At 42.5% G+C, this 16,469-nt stretch overlaps 1 pseudogene; it reads right to left on the bottom strand.

Moving 5' to 3' along the window:
* Window positions 1-15,836: 15,836 nt before the first annotated feature.
* On the bottom strand, window positions 15,837-16,130 carry LOC101648154 (annotated as a pseudogene).
* Window positions 16,131-16,469: the final 339 nt, after the last annotated feature.

The following is a 16,469-nucleotide window of genomic DNA, read 5'->3' as shown; positions in this document are numbered from 1 at the left end:
CTCTTAAGATCCCAGTCATTACTCACCAAAGTAGGAGATGTATAACATTGTCTTTGTGAACTCTGTCATATGTCAATTGACCTTGCTGTCTCCTGAAACTGTTCCTGAGCCCACAAGTTGATATGTTTCATTTAACATAGCATAATTCTTACCTACACTTAAGTCTCCCCTGGGCTTTTTATTTCCATCTACTAAGTCGCCTTACTGTACTCTTTTAACTATCAAATTATAAAACTCAAACTCACTGCCATCTAAACCATTCTGACACATAGCATCTTACAGGACAGAATAAAACTGTTCCATTGGATTTCAGAGATGAATGCTTTTGGGGAGCAAACAGCTTCATCTTTTTCCCCTCCAAGAGACTACTAGGTCTAAATGGCTGACACTGCAGTTCATAGCTCAATGCATAACCCTCTACACCACTAGGCCTCTGGTAGAGTCTACCCCGACACCCATTAGTATTCATTTTCAGCATTTTGTGGGCCACTACTGCTTTAGAATAAAATATCTGACTCTCAATGTATACTCTTTCTTGGAGTAAAGGAAAAACAAGAGAGAACAATATGATGAGGTTTAATTCTTAAAAATCGAATAAAAAGAAATATATCATGTTAACATAAAAATCAGTGTCTCCAACATCCCTCATTGAACCATAGCACTACAGGGGACAACACTGGAGGCACAGTGGGGGAATTGTGCCAGATAGGACCCCACCACACCAGGGCAAAACATGAAGGGCAAGCGACAGAGCCGTAAGGGGAGCAAAGCAATAAAATCCCCAGGGAATGCCAAAAATAGACTTTGGGGCCAGGGTGTAGCACCCCATCAGACTCAACTGGAAAACACTCCTAAAGGTCAGAAAACAGACCTGGAACTACTTATAGGCTTTTCTCTTTTTGTTTTTTTTTTAATTTTTTATTGTTGTTGTTTTGCTTTCTTTTGTTGCTTTGTTTTGTTCTGTCTTATTTTTGTGCTTATTATTGTCTCTGCATGTCTATCTAGATAAGATAGGCAGGATAAACAATCCGAAGAAGAAGACAGTGGGACCAACGGTTCTCAGAGGAAATGGGAGAGGGGGAGGTAGGGGAAAGGAAAGAGGCTGTTAGCCAACCAGGGAAAGGGAACAACTGATCTAAAATGGATGGCGAGAAGGGCATAGGATGCTTGGTGGGGCTTAATCAAGGGCAATGTGACTGAGAGGAATTACTGAATGAAGGCAGACCATGATAGTGGGACAAGAGAAAAGTAAAAGGAAATAGAGGAAGGAACTAGGTAGCAAAGGACACTTATAGAGAGGTCTAAATACAGGAATGTACATATGTGAATGTATTTATATATAATGGTAGGGAAATAGATCTATGTACTTATATTTATATGTTAAGTATTAAGGTACCAGACGGGCTTGGGCCTCTACTCAAGTACTCTCTCAAGGCAAGAGTACTTCATTCTAATAATCAAGCATTCTGTGATGCTTGCCTTCCCAACATGATCACTGACAACAAATGTGTGCCTAAGCAAATGTGGTGAGGAAAGCTCATGGTGCCCAGCTATCAAAAGGTATAGCATCTGGGGTCTTAAAGGCCTGAAGATAAACAAGTGGCCATCAAGCTGAGAAGCAACAAAGTCCACGTGGAAGAAGCCACCAGCCTGTGTGATCATGAGGTGTCGATGGGATCAGGTATCAGACATCAAAGACTCAGAACAAAAAGTCCTATCAATGTGAATGAGCATGGGCATCACAGCATAGAGACCCAAAGCCTATCTGTAGACAGTTGGGCATTCCCTTATAGAAGGATCACAAGGAAGAGATGAGCCAGTCAGGGTACAGTATGGCACCGATGAAACATACAACTCTCTAGTTATTTAATGCTTCCTCCCCCCACTATCATGATCTCAATTATTCTTTACAAGTCTGAATAGACCAGAGCATGTACAGTGCTACAGAGAACAGCTCACAACACAAGGAATCCAGGATAGATAAAGCCCTCAGGACCAATAATGAGAATAAAGATACCAGGAGGGTAAGGGTAAGGTGGGGTGAAAAGGGGGAACCGATCATAATCATCTACATATAATCCCTTCCTAGGGGGATGGATAACAGAAAAGCAGGTGAAGGGAGACAGTGGTTAGTGTAAGACATGGTGGTGGTGAGAGTGGTATAAATTATCAAGGATTCATAAGGGAGGGAGGTGGGAGGGGGGAAATGAGAAGTTGACATCAAGGGCTCAAGTAGGAACAAAATGTTTCGAAAATGATGATGGCAACATGTGTACAAATGTGCTAGGCACAACGTATGTATGTCTGTATGGGGATAAGATCTGTAAGAGCCCCTGATAAAATGATGTTTAAAAAAACATGCAAGCAAACAAACAAACAAAAAATCAGTGTCTCTTGAGTTTGAATCATAGGAGAGCGTGATGATGACATTAAGCCATGTAGTGGACATCTTCAATAGAAGTTATTACAAGGATTAAATTGATAATCCATAAATAGATATTATAAAATAAGAACCAAAGCATTCTTGTCGACAGCACAGCACTTTCCTTAGAAACTGATCTGAGCAGTGGTAAGAGAGCATCATCAGTAGCAAAGTAGAATTCATTTGCTTTTCTTTGTTTACCATCTGAAAAGATGACATACATTTCCTGCAATTTTTGTTGTTTGTTATTTTATTGAAATTGAATCACTGCCTTATCTCTCTGCTGCTCCCTTGGGTACCACCAGCTGATTCATCTTTGTATGTGTGAGAGTGAGTCATCTATTAATTGCTACATCAAAATGTTTAATATTCTATATAATTAAGAGTAAAAGCAAAAGGACCTGTGACGTCATGGTATCTCTAGCCCCTGATGATCCAGGACCAGATTTCCTAGACAGAAGATGTCGTTAGCACTTGATTCTAATCAAAGGATCAAAAATACTTGGGCCTAGTCTATTTTAATCTTACTTGAAAAGATTGTGGACAGACACTTAGAATAAGGTGAAATCCTCATAGCATCTCCGTTTCAAGTGCAGCCTTGCTCTCAGAGCAGAAATGTGAATTTCACCCTCCTCCTTATTCTCCCTGATGAAAACAGAAGGATTTCACAGCACAGAAAACAGTAGTTTATGAGGCTGGGTACAGACAGGCGTACAAGAGAAGTCTGTTCAGTCGTCTTCAAAGTGATGGAGCTATGGCACCACTGCTGATGTGACCACATGTAATATAGCCTGTAGGTCTTTAAAGAGGATTAGCTTTAGCGCACTGGGAGCATTCAGAGCTGGATTTCATGTTGAGGAGAATATGCTAATGAAATGTAAATGTCTATAGCAAACATTGCGTAATATCCAAACCCCTCAAAACTGAGCTTTGTCTCTTGCGCAGTAGGAAACCAAACTTCAGCATATCAGAAGAAAAAGTTAGAAAAGAAACATCTTTTCATTTTTTGCTCATGCCTGTGTGTCTCTAAAATATGAACACACACATACACACAAAACAGGATTTATATGTAAATAACATTCCAATGTTAGTAGAAAAACTGAATTGGAGTCATTCAAACACATATCTTCCTTAGATTAGTGCCCAGGGGTGAATATGAAATAATTCATCTTTGTAGGAAAGGGTACGCACATAATATGGCTTTTTAAAAAAAGCACTATTATATCTGGAGTACAAAAGGCTTCAAGAATAGCTCTCTTCCCATCCCCATTTTACCTTAAAATCCTTCATTTTCTATTTTCATTTTTTCCTGCATGATATCCTTCTGCTCCATATTAGAAAATTCCATCTCTTCATCATATATTTTCCCAGACAGGGTTGTTACTACTTCACTGGAAACCAACATGAGATTTGATCCATTTCCTAAAATTGCATGTGCATTTATGGACTATCAGAGTCATTTTCACAGATTCAGAATTTCAGAGCGCCTCTGGCTTTGGGACACTGAACTCATTGTAAGGCGTGTGCATTGCCATTCATGAAACACTGTGGAGCAACTTGGAACTCATACATGTGGTCCCCTCCATCTTGAAAGCCCTCTACAGAGTGTGTCTCAATTGCTGGGAAATAAAGATCCCAGCAAACACACGACGGAGGGTGCCATTGGCTCGATTTCTACCGCGCGTGATCTTTCATTAGTTACTAGCATTTCACTACCCTCAACTGAGTAGCTTATAGGTTCTCTTGGTTTTTGTTGATCAGCGGTGTGTGTGTGTGTGTGTGTGTGTGTGTGTGTGTGTGTGTTTTATATCTCAGTTTTGAAAGGTTTGTCTCTGTAGACTTGAAGGGGTGGCAATACATATTCATGAAAGAGTACTCTTTCCAGTGCCTGTTAATACTGACAAAGCCTTAGCTGTTTCACACAGCAAGCTGACTGCGATTGTGTGGGGGGGCTGCATGACCAGATTAGTGCAAATAGCGAGCCCACTCCCCTGCTTGTTAGGCCTTGCCTTCCCGGCAATTTCCCCAATTGTCGCTTCTGACAAGGCTGTCGTTCGGTGATGGCTTCTTTTGGCCATTTTCAGATAAAGATCATTTCCTTAACTTCCATTTTATTTGACAACAAGCAGTTTGGGAGCGAAAGGAAGCGCCTCCGCAGTTTATGGATTAGGGTTTTGTCACTTCAAAGGCATCTTTGATCTAAAAATATGTGCTGTACCAAATTCATTATGTCTTTCCTTAAAGAGCTTTTAAATTTATTGATCTTCTCCTCCACTAGTCTCCTTTTACATCCAAGCATGCTGTGTGAGATCGTAGTGTTGGGAAGGGCCGAGGAGGGCTTGGGGGAAAGGCAGCCCGTGGTCACTTCGAAGGTCATTGCAGGAAGGAAACAACAGGTGCTTTTGTTCAGTGTCCTTTCTCTTCTGTATCCCAGTGTGGACAAAGGCCCTCGGCAGTTGATCCCACACCATCCAGACAGGAGCACCCAGTAAGACAAAATGACAGTGTGCGGGGCAGTTTAATAAAGATAAGTCCTTCACAGTTGGTGCAGAATGGGATTGTTGGCTTCTCCACCTAGGGGCGCCGGGTCTCTGCAGCCGGCTTGGCAAATTTCGAGAAAGAGCAAGTGCCTTCTTTGTGGCCCAGTGATTTGCTTTACCCTAGAAGCAATCTGACAGTGTGCTGAGGCTCACGTGGCTTAAGTTGTTCTAACTTAGTCATCAGAAACTTATTCAGAGCAGAAAATAGGATTTTAAGAGTACATGCGAGGACATTTGTCTTTAGGAACATAGCAAGATGAGCATTCACAGCTCAGCCATTGCATTCTCTTGTTTTGAAGGCCCACTGGCACTTTAAGTTCTCCTTTTGTCTTTAGTGTTGTAGTTACAAACAATTGTTTGGTGGAATTATAGTGTCTTAATGCCTAGGACAAAGATACAACAGTTGGCACTCAAGGTATTACCACACTGCATGCCAGAGTCACTTTAGAACTGAACAAGGTAGCCATGCAGGTTTCTGCAATTAAGACATGGGGGAGTGTTACAACTAATGGCTTAATTTCATTTTAGGGCTTTTAAGTGTATTATTTTATATGCCTCTTGACAGGGTATAACTTAAAATATTTGCTTCACTGGATACTTAGGAAGCACATTTTAGCCATTATGACTTAAAAATATTTCCAATCAAAGGAAATATATCACCTTAAGATATTCCCTTACACTCCTAAAAGCAGAAAATATGTGTTTCTTTTGAAAAATCAGTTTTCTGAATTTCCAAAGCTTCTTTTAACATAGGGAGAAAGATGAGTTACAGTCTCAGAAACCCACAGGGCAGTTCTACCCTTTCCTATAGTGTTGCCATGAGTCCGCATTGACCCCCCATGGCAGTGAGTTTGTCTTTGAGTTGAACATAAATGAGGCCTGGTGATGCTGTGGGTTGACCATTGGGCTGCTAAACCCCCCCCCCCCAACCTCCCCCCACCACCGCCACCCTAGCTAGCCGTTGCACAGAAAACAGTTGTAGCTATCTGCTCCCAGTCTCAGAAATCTCATCAGGGGGTGACATAAGCCAGAACTGACTCAATGGCCACGGGGGGGTTGGGTTAAAATAGCATAAAGTAACTCTGATGGTGCAGTGGGCAGCGCCTTTCATTTTGAAAACTAATTTAAAGACTCATCACCGTACCCTTGAGCCAACCTAACTCACTGCCGTCGAGTCCTCTCTAGGACAGAGTTGAACTGCCCCTGTGGTTTTCCAAGACGGTAACTCTTTAGAGGAGTAGAAAGCCTTGTCTCCCCAGTGGCGGCTGGTGGTTTCTAACTGCTGACCTTGTAGTTAGCAGCCCAATGTGTAGCCCACAATCCCACTAGGGATCTTTCATTACTCTTTACCTCAATACGCTTTACCAAAGACTCATGGAGGACAATAGCCTCAAAGTAATAGCAGAAACATTTTCCAAGTGCTGGGTTGGGTCATTGATCATCTGTGGTTGGTGTCATTATTTGCCCAATTTTACGAAGAAGGACACTCAGGAGCAGCGAAGCAATGTCGTTTGACCATTGCCTCATATCAGAAAGTGGGAAACCCAAGCTTAGAGACTTTGAGTCCAGAATTTCCAAGGAACTGGAATACTTGAACCAATGCCCCATCTTGCCTCCTGGTCTTGAACTAGTAAATATTAGTTCACTGCCCCCTTCCACCCATTCCACTATCCAGTCCTGTTGGTCTGCCCTACACAGCCCAAGCAAATGGGTTTCCCAAGGAGATGTGGAAACAGAGATGCCAAAGGGGAATCTTATCCTCTGCCTCTCTCTGTGCAGTTTTCCATCTACCTGCACCTTGGACATGGAGACGTTGAGATATCGACAATTGAGGTCACTTAGGGCTGATGGCTCATGGGGCTGTGGTTTTGCAAAGACTCCTGTCCGTCACCTCATATAAACTCTCTGGACTGATGTCCCTTGGCTGGCCAGTTTTAACCCGGAAACCTTGATTTCTTTCAGCTTCCTTGTGAAATCAGTAAACACCACTTCAGAAGAGGAAAGGAGTAGATTTGGGGGAAGAATGTTTTGAGGAAGGTCTCTGTTTCATCTTAGAATGTACCTGCTTTGTAACACTCGAATGCACCCCACAAACCAGCAGACAGCAGTACCATCGGCGGGGCTCAGGAGAAACAAAAGTAAACAGCCCTGGAAAACAGCTTGCACTGAAATATGATATCAGCTGCAAGAGAGGGGTGTCTCCTCCAGTCAGATGAGAAAAATCATATTATCCTCCCTGTGGTATACAAATAACTTGTAAGCCACATTCTCCATTTGAATGATAACAATGAAGTGCTAACCTCACTGCTTCGGGCCAGCCTGATCCCATCTCCAAACACAAACACTTCTGCCTCGGTTTGGCTGGGGGCTGTGCAGTGCCTGCCCCAACCCCCACCCTTTTTTTTCCCTCTCCCCTGTTAATTGGCTGAGACCACCAGAATTTGGAGGACACAGATGTCACCGATAGTTTTCCTAGGGAGCACATTCATGCCCATCTGTTGCCGTCTAGAAGGCTGTTCATATATCCACAAGGCCTTCATTTAATTCTTGTCAGAAAGTAATGTAAATCCAGTTTACCTCAGAGGTCGCAGCCGAGATTTATGCCAATGAGCCCCCTGCAATTTACACACACTGCCGTTGTATAGGATGAAAAGAAAGCCTTTCATGTTGGTGCATATTAACCAGAAAGCCTGCCTTCCGAGAGGGCCTTTTTGATTGAGGTTTCTCCTGATTTTAATACAGCCGATGCCAGTTGGTATACCCAGCTTTAGAAGAAGAAAAAAAAAGAAGGGGAAAGTCTAATCTTTAAACTAAAGTTTCTTCTTTCATAAGAGGTAAAAAGAGAGACATCCCAGCAGGTGGCACTGCCATGTCTGGTGATCTGGTGCGAGACAGAACCCCATGGTCGGAGAAGGCGGCGTGTGGCCAGGGAGCACGCGCTGGGGCTCATGGAGGTCTAGGGGGAACTCAGTTGTAAGGAATGGTCCTTCCAAAGTGAAAAATAGAGGGATGGACCAGTTGGATTAGGCCCTGACTTTTCAGCTATCCCTGTCTAATATCTTCAGAGGAACTGTAGAATTTGATTAATGTAATTTGGTTAGATAGAAAGGGGTTCACTGATAATGTCAGAGTGTGTAAACACACACACACATCACGAGGGGTTACCCCCAAAAAGAATTTTTTCCCCAAAGCTTTGTATTTAAATCTTTCTACAAAACCACCGTATCACCTTCAAGGAACTTAATACATTTGTCAAATCTGCGATTCCATTCTTGGAAGCATTTTTCAAAGTCATCTGATTGGATAGCTGACAGCACCTCCCTTGTTTTCTTCTTCACCTCTTCTATGTCATCAAATCACTGCTCTTTCATGTCCCTCTGCATTCACAGGGATAAAAAGAAGTCTCACGGAGCAAGGTCAGGTGAGTCAGGTATGTGGGACAAAAGGGCATGCTGGTTTTTGCCAAAAACTGGTGCACTGAGATGGCTGTGTGAGCAGGTGCGTTGTCATGGTGACAAAACCAGTCTCCCATTTGACACAAATCAGGCCTTTTTGTGTGTGTGACACGCTGTTATGCAATCTTTCCAGAACCTCTAAATAGAAAGCATGATTAGCCGTCTGACCTGGTGGAATGAACTCCAAATGCACTAGGCATTGACATTTTCGTTCTTTTGGGAAAATGATGGACATCCAGAATGAAGTTTGTCATCAATTGACATTTCACCTTTTCAGAAAGGAGAAAACCACTCATGCATTTGAGTTTTCCCCATACTCCAGTCCTTGAAAGCTGTGTTCCACGTACCAACAGTTTCTGGGGCTTTTTCCCAGAGCCGGAAACAAAATTTCACCACCACATGCTGTTCTCCTAAATTGACCATCACAAAATCGGGGTTAGAGCAAGACTGCTTTTACAAAAAAAAAAAATCACTATGACCAGAGAGAACCTTCCCAGATGGCACCACTGGGTCAGAGCGAGTTGCTGGATGTTAGCCTAGAGGGGGAAAATGCATATGAAAGCTCCACTCAGCCCAGCGCAATTCCAGGGTTTTTTGGTACACCCTCGTATATATCTGAAAATATATATATGTTTCCAGAGTTACTTAATTGGAAGTGTAAGAACACTTAACCTGGTTTCTGTTAAAAAATAGCTTTTTATGTTTTGATGCATGGTGAAATATTCAGGACTGCTGTAGACAGAGAGCCAATGGTGTGAAAAACAATAGGCTCAAAGTCTTGAAATGATGAATCTGCTCCTTATCAAGTATGTGCCCTGCAGTCTATTCCATAACCGCCCTGACCTTCAGCTTTCTTTTCTTTAGGCAGGGAGAGTCAAGCCTATATCATAAGGTTTTTATGTCTTTAGTGCTTTGCACAGCGCATGCTGCTGCCATTAGGTGCCACCCAGTTGGCTCTGACTCCCAGTGGCCCCATGGAAAACAAAACAGAAGTCCAGCAGGTGCTGCATTATCAGCACAAGTATCGACCTGCTTGAGTCTATTGATGCAGCCCCAGTGTCAGTCTACTGTGGGTCCTCCCCTCTTTCTCTAGTACTCCAGTACTTTGGTAGAGGTACTTTACCAAGCATGATGACGTCCTTGTCCAGGCACTGGGCACGCCAGACAACATGTCCAAGGTACAACAGATACATTCTCACAATCCCAGCTTCTAAGGAGCATTCTGCCTGTGTCCCTTCTAATACAGTTCAAGTTTGCTTTTGTGGTACTCCATAGTATCTGCCAAATTCAGAGTTTAAAGGCACTAGCTTATCTTCTTCCTCGGCATTCCTTATTTATTGTCCCAATTTGTAATGCCTATGAGGCAGTTGAAAATACCAAGAGCCAGCATACTATAGCCTGCAAAGTGACGTCTTTGCATTTTAACACTTTAAAGAGGTCTTTCGCATCAGATTTTTCCAGTGCAGTATTTGTCATTTAATACACCATTTGACTGAGGTTTCCATGGGCATTGATTTTGGATCCAAGTAAAACGAGCTCCTGGACAACTTCAATATCTCCTTTATTTATCGAGAGGTGCTTACTGATCCAGTAGTGAAAACTGTGGTCTTCTATCTTCAGTATGAAGTGCTTCAAGCCCTCTTTGTCTTCAGCAAGGTTGTATCATCTGCATCTTGCAGATTCTTAACGACCCTTCCTCCAATCCTGATGCCACATTCTTCTTCATGAATTCTGGCTTCCCGGGTTATTTGCTCTACATGCAGATTGAATAACTATGATGAAAGAATACACTCTTAGTGTACACTTTTCCTGATTTAAAACCACACAAAAAAATCCCTTGTCCTTTATGTATGATAAACAGTGATCCTTTCCCTCCATACCACTCTATCTATCTATCTATCTATATCTATATATATAGCACTTCAAGCTCTATGTATGTATGTATGTATGTATATATATATATATATATATATAGAGAGAGAGAGAGAGAGAGAGAGAGAGAGATTTGTGACAGCATTAGCAGCAATAATGGTATAGCATCACATTCAAAATATTAATTATCTCAGTCCAAATAGGCTAAGCATTCAAAACATCAGACTACTTTTTTCATATTTAAGAATATTTCAAAGAGAAATAAATTTGGAGATGGTCCTTCCACAGTTGGAATTTTTGTTTTAATTTGCTAAACTTGGTAACAAGTAGAATAATAGAAGTAATGATTTACTTAGTTTGGGTAAAAGCAGACATGACTCCCATGCTCATTCACAGTGGTAGCCTCTGATTTCCTATGACAGTGTCAATAGGGGGCATGCTTCTCGTGTTTGTACAGATAACGATCATTTACCCATGCTAATGGCTTTGAAGTATTTGGTATGATTAGTTTTACAACACATTTAACTTTTTGTTTCTGCAAAAAGTTGTGTCCTACATAAGATAATATTTAACCTAGGGTTTCTTTCTAGGCCAATACTAACAGGACAGTGTAGCAGGGCAGTCTGGAAGTATACGACGGGAAAAGAAGGCTGTGGAATGTGGGCTGTGACTGCAAACGCAGAGCATTGCAGCCAGCACAGGAAGCAGAGACCCCAAATGTGCATCGCCTGGACTCCATGACCGAGTTGGCTGAGGCAGAGCTTCATTTACACATACTATTCACTTAGGGGAGGCTGAAGCCCAAGTTTGTTGGTAAGCGAAGCCTTGGACTAGGAAGATTGAAAGTCATTTCAGGGTCATCTCTGGCTGCTTTCAGAATCCAACAAGATCATCCCTTCTGGCTTCTCATCACCAAAACAGAACCATTTTTAAAGTGTCTACTGTGGAATGCTTACATATATGCAAATGTAGAGAGCTGGGTACCACAAGCCTGCTGTACATTTATCTAGCCTCAGCACTTAACACTCGATGGTCCCCCTTACCTAATGTAGACCCTTCCTTTCTTCTCGCCACCATGCACCAAATTATTTACGACAAATCTCAGATCACACAAAATAGCTATAAATAGTTCCAAACGTACGTCCCAAACATAAGAGCCCTCTTTGAACATAGCCACAGTCCTATTGGTCCACCGGACACCTGAACTCTCCTTCTACATGTCACGCCTGTGACTTCCTGGTATCAGTCCCAAATCAGGGCCCCCCTGCTTTCCGTTTGTAAGGAGAGAGGCCATCCAGCTCTCGTGTGAACAAATTAGAGATTTTACTTTCAGGACGTCACCGTTTCAGGGGGCCTCTTCAGCAACAATTTGGAAAGCGAATTTCTGGGGTGGGTGGGTTTTGTGATAGGTATTAACATGTTCCTAGAATGAGAATTTGTCACCTGGTTAAAAATAAAAGTATACTGCCCCAACCCTACCTTTCTTGAATCATTTGGATAAGCATTTTCCAGGCTTGTTAGCTTCGAAATGAAATTATACTTGGAAGGCCACCATATGACACGCCTGGAAATGGAATCGCTCTGGGGAAAAACTGAGACCCATTCATTTGGCCCATTTCTTCCCCCGGGTGGGATATTTGCAGGTTTGGGTATCCTTGATAACAGGTACCACTTTCCCATGACGATCTCAGGACCAGTCCAATTGCGGTGGGACTGAGGGTGGCCTGCAGAGTTGACAAGGAACCAGAAGGGACAGTGTGGCACTGAATCTTTCAGCTTCCTACTACTAAAAGGAGTGTTTCACTTAAAGTAATTAGGCGGCTTCTTGTTGTGGGGGAAATTCACTATGCTCATAAATAACGACCCCGCTTCTCAGTTGACTGTAGGGGACCCTCCTGGGAGGAGACTGATTCACTCCTTGTCAGGATGCATCTATAAATGCGATCACCCTTAGACCTCATCAGTTCTCTCCTTCCCCATTATTGGTCCCTCTGGAATTGGACTGTCGCTTGAATAAGATCAAAATCTAAATACTCTTTCCCCAGGAAATTGACCACTATTGTCTTTCGGTGATTTTTTTTTTTTTAATTTGAAAATCAAGCCCAGGAGCCACCTCTTTAGACAGAATCAACCCTCTGTGAAAATAATGCATCCTAGTTTTAAGTGTGATGATTTCTTTCATGTCCCCTCCCTTCCCCCCCACTGCACTAACCTAGACACCCAATACCTACAGTATAAGCCACTGTGGATGCAACGTGTTAAGGCCTGCCTTATCCCTCCTGGCTGAAAACCCAAGAGGTTTTCCATCTGAACTTGGAGAAATCTCTGAAATTTTGGTTTTTTTTCTCTTCAAATGAGGACCGCATCACTTGCTGCTACCTTCCTCATTGAAGTCTTATAAAAGTAAGCTAACTCAATTCCTCTATTTTTCTCTTTTCAGACTCTAATAATGAAAGCTTTTGCCTCTATACAACACTATGGGGGGGAGAAGGAAATTCTCCAACTTGTCTCCATTTAAGTAGCTCATCTTGCGGGTTAGAACGCTGCTTTGGTGTTTGTGGCCAGTTGAATCCTATGCCGACACTTACTTTCCCAGCCAGGTTGTCTTGAAGGCTGGAAATATTGATTTTGCTTCTTTGGAAACTGTCCAAAATACCCAGGACTTTACACAATGGATGCTCAATAGATGTTTAACTAACACTGAGCATGGGAGAAATACATGACATTTTATCTTTTTTTTAAAACACTTCTAAATAGGTTATTAGCGAAAACAATTTTTGGGGGGGTGGGGTCAGGAATACACTGTGTAAAAAGCTAATGTGACTCACATATTTTGATTTCCTCTTCTTCTTTTTTTTTTTTAATGTTCTTATCCCTTTTAGTTCTCTGCTGGCAAATATGCTTTCCCCAGCTGAAAGCAAGAGAGGGCATTAGCGCTAGTCTCAGATCTTGATCGTCCTTATTAGAGACAGGAGAAAATGAGAGTTCTTCCGCTTGAGGAGTTATCAAAGAAAGTGAGTGGAGTGGCTGGGGAACAATGGGGTGATCCCCCAAACCAGGCGATGGATGCCGGGAGCACATGTGCCCATGACTGAGCCGCAGTTTACTCAGTAACAGAACTCTTATAAAACAGAAAAGCGCGGAATCCTGAAACCTTAAAACTGTCCTCATTTTCCAAGTCAGCCTGGAGACTGCGCAGGTGGCAGAGAGAGCAGAAATTGGCCTAGTTTTCAAATCAGGTCTTTCTGATGCTCAGGTAAACCTTACTAAGGATTGTACGCTTTTACATACCACGGGGTGCTTGGGAGTCTTGTCAAGGAGTCAACAGAAAAATAACGTACTGCTTTTTCTTTATAGACACTGCTCCCCTTGCCACCCCCATGCCCGGCCCCCCAACACACACACACACACACCACCCCCTCCACCCTCTATAAGATCACGCCTGGGCAGTAAAATCCTGCTGTCAAGTCTCTGCCCTACACAGCCCCTTGCTGCCGGGCTGCCCCAGTGGCCACTATGTTGAAGTCATTTGGTGTGTGAGTGCTTGTCGTCTGAGCAATACCTTGGACTTGGGGCCTGCAAAGTGTGTGCATCTTCAAGTCGTTTCCCACTGTAGCTGCTTAATACTCAAGAAGTGTAGGTCTGTATTTGTTCCCAGGCCAGTAGGAGGCTCCCTGCCAAGACCCACCAATTGCTGGTGACATGCACACGCTGTGTGAATCACACAGCCACATGGTGGACTTTTATTATGTCAGGCCAGGAGTGTGGTCTGCCAATCCCCTGTCCAGAGGCCCACCCCCGGGCGCCTTTGACATTTTAAGTATAAAATAAATAAAGAGCTTTGTGTGTGTCTCAGAGTGAGAAGAGGGCTGGGGGAGGGGCATGGGGTGCTGTCTGATCTGGAATCGGATCACTCTTCTTCCCCCTTGGCCACTTCAGGGCTGCTTCCCTGACACCTTAGAGGAGCGACTGTGTGCCTGCAGGCAAAGAGCTGATGAACCCTAATCGACTAGTGTGTTTTGTTTTTGTTTTCTACAGCAAATAAAAATTCTCATCTTTCTCGATGAAAATGCCCAATGACGTAATATGATACACTAACAGTTCAAATTTTATTCCTTAATTGAATATTGAGCTGCAGACTTTAGGGGATGATCACCTTATCACATGGCTTCATGATAGGAAAAACATATCAGGAGCCTGGAAATGGTCAGTTTCCTTTTTTGTAACACATAAATGCCAATAAAGCAATCAGATTCAAGTAGGAAGCAATATAGGATAAATTGGATGGAAATTTTAGAAATCAAATTTTACTTCTTAGAAATGTTTATTGGTAATAATAAGTGATACTTATTAAATGCTTAATAAGTATCTACTTACTAAGCATTTAATAAGTATCTACTGATTAAGCACTTATTCCATACTAGGTATTATTCTTTATATTTTATGTATACTAATTAATTCTACTTCCCGAGCTGGACTATATGTGGAAGAATGGAGCATCAGGATTGAGGAAGACTTTTTAGCAACCTTCAATATGCCAACGAAACACTTGCTGAAAGCCAGAGGACATGGATCCCTTGCTGATGAAGAGCAAAGACTATAGTTTTCAGTGTGGATTACAACTCTATAGAGAAGACAAAACTCCTCACAACTGGGCCAATGGACAGCATCATGATAAATCATATCAAAATTGTCACAGATTTCAATTTTCTTGCATTCACAATCAATGCTCATGGAAATAGCAGTCCACAGAGCAAAGCAGATCAGGGCAGACCTGTGCACAAGACTCTCACCGTGTTGAAGAGCCAGGTTGTCTCTGTGAGGACTGTGGTGTGCCTGAGCAAGCCTTGGTATTTCCAACTGCCTCCTCTGCATGCTAAAGCTGGACCACAAATAAGGAAGGACCAAGAAGAACCGATGCTTTTGAATTATGGTGTTTGCGAAGAATATTGAACGTTCCATGAGCGGCCAGAAGAACAAAGTCCCTCTCATTAAAAGTCTTCCTCTTACTCTACCAAGTAAGTCTACTCTACCTAGCAGGAAATCCTTTTCCAGGGATCGGTGTCTCCTGTAACATGTCCAAAGGATGTGAGACAAAGTCTCACCATCCTGATGCTGAGGAGTATTCTGATGGCGTTTCCCCCCAGAGAGGTTATTCTTCTCCAAGACCATACTCCAAATGCATCAGTGTTCCTTGAGTCTTTCCTAGTCCTGGTCCAGTGTTCACACATAGGAGGTGATTTAAAAGCTTGGGTCTGGCACACTCAAGGTCCCCAAGTGACACGTTGGTATCTATTTAATGGAAAGCAAAGGGATTTCTGTTAAAGTAGATTAAGACCCCTTAATCCTTTTTTCTTTTCTTTGTTTGTTTTTTTTTAAGTAGCAAATTCACTTTTAATTGGTCTACAAATAAAGTTAGTAACCATTTTTTGCTCTTCACCTGGGAAAGCCTTATCTTGGAAAGCTTGAGGAATTGGGTTAATTGGTAATCTTCATTACTTCAACCGCAATATTAGAAAGGAAAAGGCATGGTTACATTTGATGGGATCAAAGGCTTGGCTGGCACATCCACATCCAGTATATTCCATACTTTTTCTTTAGCTCTTCTACCTTGTCTTTGTAAGCCTTCATGGCATCTTCCTTGGCAGTCCCTTTCAGCTCTTTCCAGGCATCCCACTTGCCTTTGCCTTTGAAATATAACAACCCAGGTCATTCTGTGTTTATCTCCCCCACAGTAGCTTATTTGAAATGGCTGTAGATGAACAACATTTCATCATCTGCTGGTTTGGTCTTGAGGTGCTTAACTTCTTCAGCAGCTTTGTCAAACTCGGCCTGAGACATGCTGGTGGGAGACAAAGATTCCAGAGAGCTCTTGAGGAATCAACAAGGAAGAACCTCTTGGAGAGCAGACTAGATCCCTGCATTCTTATCCTATCTTTACATCCCTACTTGATGGCTTTGGGCAAGCTTCCAAACCTCCTACTTCCTCTCAAGGTCTTTTGGTGGGCAATATCTACCTCACAAAGAATACTTCTCAAATTGAAGGCTCTTTAAATTTTATGATCTTGTTTTTGCTCCTGCTTTATGAATGTTTCCCAGGACCTTGGCAGCTCTGAATCTAGGATCATACAAAAAGAGTGTAAGTGAGGGCACTTCTCCAATTTGCTGGGCAGAATTGCA

Source organism: Echinops telfairi, unplaced genomic scaffold (assembly GCF_000313985.2).
Source record: "Echinops telfairi isolate 266 unplaced genomic scaffold, ASM31398v2 ScPeMD7_7468;HRSCAF=8506_0, whole genome shotgun sequence".
Taxonomy (NCBI): Eukaryota; Metazoa; Chordata; class Mammalia; order Afrosoricida; family Tenrecidae; genus Echinops; species Echinops telfairi.
Note: the sequence above shows the minus strand (reverse complement) of the source record. Positions and strands in the feature narration are given on the sequence as shown.